Raw genomic sequence first — 7084 nt, 5'->3', positions numbered from 1 at the left:
GCTAACAGCTATGGTAATCGAACATAGGTTTTTCCTTCTCCCGTCTCGTTTTTCGTGCGTTGTTTTTTTTTTCTTCCTTAAATTTCCCTGAGCAGAGGCGGTGATGTCTAGCTCACACCGGGGAGACCAGTGTTGGCCGATTAACCGGGCAAGACCGGCAGGAAAATTTAATGAGCTTCTGGAATGGAATGAGGGCCCACCCAGCTGACCTCGATTTGTTCTGTGCATTAAATGTTTTTCTCAATCACTCGACAAATCCGCGGAGAAGCAACCACCAACTAAGTCACGTGACCTTGTGGCGTCGTCATAACCTGCCCACCGGATTGTGAGCGAAGTGACCACTGTGTCAGGAGGCAGTTAAACATTGATTGGCCGCGCGAGGTTTCTCGTGAAGAGTAACTTGGGGTATCGCAGCCCCCGCCGGTGGCAGCACCTGCCGTCGTAGGACAGTCATGCATCGGTTAACAGCTCCACCACTGCGCTAAGAGTGGTATGGGGACCATCAGGTGTACTATTAAAAGCCGAAAACAACCAATTCTGCATATAGGAAATATTAATAACTAAGTTTCAGTTAACCTTTACTTGCACGCGCCAGGTATGGAACCAAGATGAAAAGGTGCATTTCAGCAGCTTGGGTGTGTCTACTGTTCTACAAACAAAACATGCTTATGGAGGAGGGAAAAATAATTTTTCCCTCTCCCTATTCTGTTTTGCACGTGTGTAAGCTGCATATATATTCTGTTGCAAGAGCAATAAATCTAGTTGATAGTTTGCGCTCTTTCTGTCTTGTCCCTCTTCCTGTGTACGTTTGTTCGTGTGCGCAACGCCATCCCAAGAAAAACGTGCATCAGCAAAAAGTGTGATTTTGTACACAGAGAAACGCGGTATGTTGCGGCTGGAGTAACAGCACTGTTCATAATAAAGAAGCTCTTCGATGGTACACAGCATCTTGGCAGCACCGGCAGCACCAGGGCCAAAGAAAACCGAGGTTCAAAACTCACCTGAAAGTAAATAGAATACTTTTCGTCAGCGAGAGTGATGAGAGCTGCCACTACCGCCAAAATGCCGGATACGTTCAGATAGGCCTACAGAAGATGCACTCCCAAGATGTCGCCGTTGCCCCGCCGCGATGGCTCAGTGGTTGTGGCGCTCGACTGCTGACCCGAAAGATGTGGGTTCGATCCCACGTCCTAAGTTCGATAGAGATGAAATGCAAGACGCACGTGTACTCTGCGATGTACGTGTACACTTCGGAACCCCAAGGGGTCAAAATTTACGGAGCAATTCACTACGGCAGTTCTCGTAGCCTGCGTTTCTTTGTGACGTTAAACTCCCATAAACCAAAACCAAACCTGATGTCGCATTTGGTGGCCCGCCGGCTGTGGTTGGCGACAAGGCGGTCCTCGATCTTTCTTGTTCGGGACTGCGCGTCAGGTTGCAGAAAACTTTCGCAGAACACTTGTGGAACGTCCCGAACACAAAAAGAACGACGGCAATAGACCAGAAATACCGAGAGGCAAGGCAGCTGAAAGTGCACAGAAGACGTTTCGTCAATCTGGGTGATGCCAACTGTTGCTACCGCCGTACTATGGGCTTAAACACATCAACGCCGTCGCGTCCTATGCTTAAGGCGAAGTTTAAGTGTCCCAACCAATTTTGTTGTTCTTGTGACCGTGACGGGGGCTCTTCCTGGCTTTGGTCACGGCTTTTCAGGGTATTCCTTTCGCCAGTTGTTGTTTCGTTTTTTTACACCTTTTCTTTCTGTTTCATCCACACCCCTTCTCTGCCCTTGCGTGGGCGGGACTGCTAAGAAACTAGCCTAATCATGGCTTTCCTCCAGTCTTTGGTCCTCCTCCTCTCAGCTTCTTGTACTGCGCGTGTTTTCGGTCTTGCAGCGTTGTGCTCACTCTTCGTCCCTCGTGCCTTCATGCAGCTCTAGGGCGGGGTACTTAGGGGAGTTTTACATTGGCAGGCCTTTCAGGAGACGAGCTACTCATGCGATATTTCGCCCACTGCTTTTTTTAATGCGGTAACATCTGAGTTGTCGTCACACAAATTCTCCTTCGTTGACCGTGACGAAATTTACTGATTAGTATAGAGAGAGGCCACGCCACCTTGTGACGTCATGATAACTAGCCTTCCACGGCAGGTGTAAACCTGGCCACCAAATAGTGGGCAAGCTGTCCACCTTGGCAGGTGGTAATTAAATTAATCATTGTCGAGAGAGGTCACGTGACCTTGTGACGTCATGAGAACATGGGTTGTGAGCAACACGTTGTGAGCAAGATATTGCCTAGACAGCAACCTAGATAGACAATCTAAATCAAAAATTAGCAAAAGATGTGACATATGCAAATATCGACAGCGTCGTAGCGGAGAGGATATCTGATTCTGCAGCCAGCGGTACGAATTTGGCACTAGAGTTGAGGTTTCTGCCTAGTCTGGCTGCATTCATCCCCAAATCAGGCGTATTTTTCGGCTGATGGACCAAAAATTTTAAAGAAACGGACGCAAACACACTCAGAAATCGCGACAGAAGCTGTCACATGTGAAATGTAATGCTATGGCATGTCACTCTTAGGTGACTTAACCGTCCCCACAGTTTTAACAACGCAGCGTTAAGGCTCCCATTGTGTACAAAATGCGTCGTCGGCTTTGTCACCGAAAAGCAGGGATCCACCTGCCACCTAGTCACGTGAACTAGGTGACGTCATAAAAACGTGATCTATGTGGCATGTGTCCACCTACCACAATGATCCGGTTTTCATGGCGTCACTTTGTTCTCAGGAAACCTGTCGATTGGACTGCAACCAATCTACCCAAAATGGCAAGCCGTCAGTTGAAATGCTCGGCAGAGACACTTGAGACTGCTTGCGTGTCAGACGGCGAAATCTCGCCAGCTCCCTGGGTGAACGCATCGTTCACTGTGCATAGCACACGATCAGACACACCCGCCTGGCCTCAACTTTCCTTGCTGGGAACTAACGGGGCAGAGGAAATAGCACTGTCACGCAGCCGGCAACGTCTTACCTCTACATGGCTGTTGAAAGCCGCCACCGCGGCGCCGTGCATCCCCTCTGCTCCACGCGTTGCGGCGTTATATAGCCCGATGCCACGAAGTTTGGAATTCTGCCTCTAAGCCGTCATCGCGAAGCCTAACTCGGTGACCGCAGTCGCCGTCCTACCGCGGTCCACGCCTCCCTCCCCCACCAGCTGCTGCATCAGATGCCTTGGGATAGCGGACGCTCTGCATGAGGACGCCGTCTTCCATGGGTACCATCGTTTGTTATCACACCCCCACACAGACGGGTTTTCGCTCAAGGGGCTGAATGTATGACTGTACGCGAGCAGTTACTCGGGATGAGCAACGTGAGTCTCACGGGCCCCAGCGGTGCTTGTGTTTGCAACAGCCACCTGCAAGGGCAGTGGGACATCGTTTAATCGCTGCATCGCTGCAGCAGGGGTGGAATGAGCTCTCTCCACTATCAATGAGTGTAAAGTGAAGAATGACCTTGTCTATGAACTAAAAACCCAATGCCTCTGAAGCGAGCCATTAACTCTGTCGTGTCATGCCTTTAAGGCAGACCTTAACTGTCTCCTCATGTTTTTTTTGTTGCTCTTGTCCGTTCCCACCCAATTTTCAGCATTTATTTTGTCCCCTCCTCCGTCGTGCCCCTCGTGCTAGGAAACAAATGCTCAGTTGAAAGTCAGCGCTCCTCTTCGTCCTGTCGCTGCCGCGATACATCTTTTCGCGTTGCTTTCGAGATCTAGATTTAGCGCTTACGCGCGGGGGTCCTTTAGATTGTCTTTCTTTGCTTGCGAGAACACGGCAGCAGGAAAAATGTGAGCAGAGCTTATTGCCTGTAGGCAGTCAGTGCGGGCAACGCGTGAAAGGCTAGCGCGATGTATGTGGCCGGAATGCGATTGCGGCCGCTGTCAGGTACTACTATTGCGGTGACGGCGCCCCAAAGGTGCGCGTCCGAACCCCAGTCGCGTTGGCGACATCGTATCCGTTGTTGCGACTATTAATGTGGCAGGATTAGAGCCCTCATCACGGGTAAAGGCAACCGCTGTGGCTCAGTGCTTATGTTACTTGCTGTCGGGCCCAAAACACACGCGGCTTGATTTCGACCGTGGCGGTCGCATTTCGGTGGAGGCGAAATGCTCGAGACCCGTGTGCTGTGTGATATTCGTGCACGTTAAAGACCCCAGTTGATCGAAATTACCCGGATGCCTCCACTACGGCATATTCCATAGCATCTGTCGTTCTGAGACGTTAAACCCCATAAACCAACAAAAACCGACCAATCATAACGGAAGAAACTTGGCGCTGTGGTCTGTTAGAAAATGCTGAAAAAACTCGGCATTGTGGTCAGTCATAAAATTCGTCGACTGGTTCAATTAGTACACGGTTATGATGTCACCACATGACGTCACGTCGCGCCAGTCATCTCTGTGCAATCCTCCCTTTCCGACTGCAACACAGCAAACGGAAGCCTAATGAGGTTAAAGACCCCTTCGTCTATCATAAAATTCGTTGATTGGTCGAGTCATCAGGTCACGTGACGTGCCACTTTCGACCTCCACACTCCCGCTCCCATCCACTGTCAGTTCGGATCTTCGAGATTTGCTGACCATAGGCTCGCTCCAGTAATGTCCAGTACTCCACGAGGAGTCGAAGGGCTGGGAGCTAGTTGCGGCCAGGAAACAGGGGGAGGTTTGTGTCTCTGTTCGTAAGCCTGTATGCAACTCTTGTGCAGTCGCCTCTAATTGGCTATTCAGAGCGTTACAAGAACTTTCGATGGGCTTTCCACGGCCCCGATTCCCTGGTGCAGTTCATTTTATACGCTGCCATGAACAGTTGCTGACTGACCGGGCTCTTTGCAGTGATCAGCTACAGCATGTCAGTAGTTACTCTGTTATTCATGCGGATATTCTTGCCTACTAATAACTTCGGTGTGCGAAGCATAAATGAACCTCGGCTCGGAACAGACGAGACCGGACACAATGAAGAATAGCTTCCGCCAAGTGTGACTCAGTATCATCGGCACACATCGGCAATAAAGAAGAATTATTCGAATGTTAATGAACAGCGTGTACTTTTGGCAGGGCTGAAAGTAAATACAAATGAGGAGGGGGGCTGTCCTCGTGTCTGTCAAAAGTACGTGCTTTTGTTTTTTAAATGGTATACCAACTCGGTCCAGCATCAATTCTAATATTAAAACTGCTGATTGTGAGACATCCGTTGAAGACGGGCCACGGAATTGTATGAAATAAGGGTGACAGTCAGGGAAGCCCGTTGATTTAATAGTGAGCGTGAGGGCAGAATGGCAGAAATGAGGGCATTCGCCCATCTCTGGTCGGAACTAAGCGTCAGTGCAAAGCATAGAATGCCAGGTAGGGACGAGTATATCAGAGCTTTTCTTCTCACATCCGGGGATCGAAATGGTAACCATTCGTATGTCGCTCAAACAGGCACCCTTATATGATGAAGAACTTATAAAAGTCATAATCGTAATCGTCATTGGCCTCGGATGGAAAGTAAAAGCTGGAGGGCACACTCAAGCTCAGCATTAAGTGCCAACTCCAAGGGCCCTTTCTGGTCGTAGGCGCCCAGCGTCGGCGCTCTTGGCGTACGCCGCAACGGGCGTCCAAAAGAGTCATCCATCTCCATGACCGTGGTGCTGGCTCGCGCCCCTCTCGACACGACGGAAACAAATTCAAGCCATGAAGAAGAGGGGGCGGGCGAGCTGAAAGGACGACTTAAGCCGCGAAGAAAGTGGGGGAAACGAGAGAGAGTTTGAAATCATGAAGAAAAAAGTCACCGAGAGCCCCACGGTCCTCCGATATTTGTAATCTGAACCCCGTTTCCAATGCGTGCGCCAGCGCCAGTGCGTCGGCGCCGATATCTAGCACGGACAAGTACCGGCGCCTCGCCGAGGCTCGCTGGAGTCTCCTGCAGTGCGCATGCGCAGAGCGGTTCTGGCGTACGCTAAGGGCGCCGACGCTGGGCGCGTACGCCCAGCAACGGCCCTTGGAGTTGGCGCTTTAAGGGTATGACGCGATAGCGTATTCGGCTTACTCCTGTACATGCAGAAGTTCATTCTCTACATCCATAGATCCCTAGGAGACCTCATACCCCTCCTGACGCAGTGGTGGAGCGCTTACACGATGCGCCACTGCCCAGAGAGAGAGAGAGAGAAAGGTTTAATGTGTAGAATGGTTGCGTGGGCCCTCACTCCAGGAGCCCATTGGCTTTAGATCTGTTCAATAGAGAAAGCTGGGTGAGCTGGACAGCACCGCCTCCCAGTCTTCAGTTTCTGGGCCATTGATTCCTGGCATAGCTTGGTTTTCTGGCATGCCCGTACCATATAGTTTAAGTTAGCGACGTCAGCTCAGAACGCGCAATGTGGATCGTGGGAATTCAGAAACATATACCTGAATTTGGCAGGTTTATATAAGCATTCGATTTCAATTTCCTTAGAATGACCCATTTGAATTTAACCGCCACGGAGCGACCTGAGGAACACTTGATAATGAAATCGGGTTTCTTTTTGGATTGATGGTTCGGCCTCGCAAAGATTCATATTACTCGACAGCACGAAAATTGGGTTTGCTATTTATTTACACGTAAATAAACAAGAAGAAACGTCAAACGAGCAAGGAGATAAGTATTTACAGCATGACTGAAGCATTGGTTACAAGAAATCGGCGCCCGCTTAACCCAGACAGAGCACTTATATTTTAGGCCAGAGACAGCAACCAACAATCAATCAGGCGACACTTCTCACCAATCGATGGTTAGGGAAAGGAAGGTAATGTTTCCGCCAGGTAATCAAAGTCTGGGGAAAGGATATCAGCTAACCAAATACTTTGGAGAGCAGGGGTTCCGAAGCACACATACAAACAGCAGTGGATTCACTGCATTCCGATCCTCTGCCTTGCTCTACGTTTCCTTTTCTGCGCACGTGCATACGGGACACGTATCCCTCGGCCACTATCACTAAAGTTTCTTTATAAAAAAAGAAAGCTGTCGCGGAGGGGTCAAGCGCCCAGTGGCACCTACAGCCTAACCAGGGGCCTC

This window comes from Amblyomma mixtum, chromosome 3 (assembly GCF_055824585.1).
Source record: "Amblyomma mixtum isolate Tamu chromosome 3, ASM5582458v1, whole genome shotgun sequence".
Taxonomy (NCBI): Eukaryota; Metazoa; Arthropoda; class Arachnida; order Ixodida; family Ixodidae; genus Amblyomma; species Amblyomma mixtum.
The sequence above is the reverse complement of the archived record's forward strand: the minus strand, read 5'-3'. Positions refer to the sequence as shown.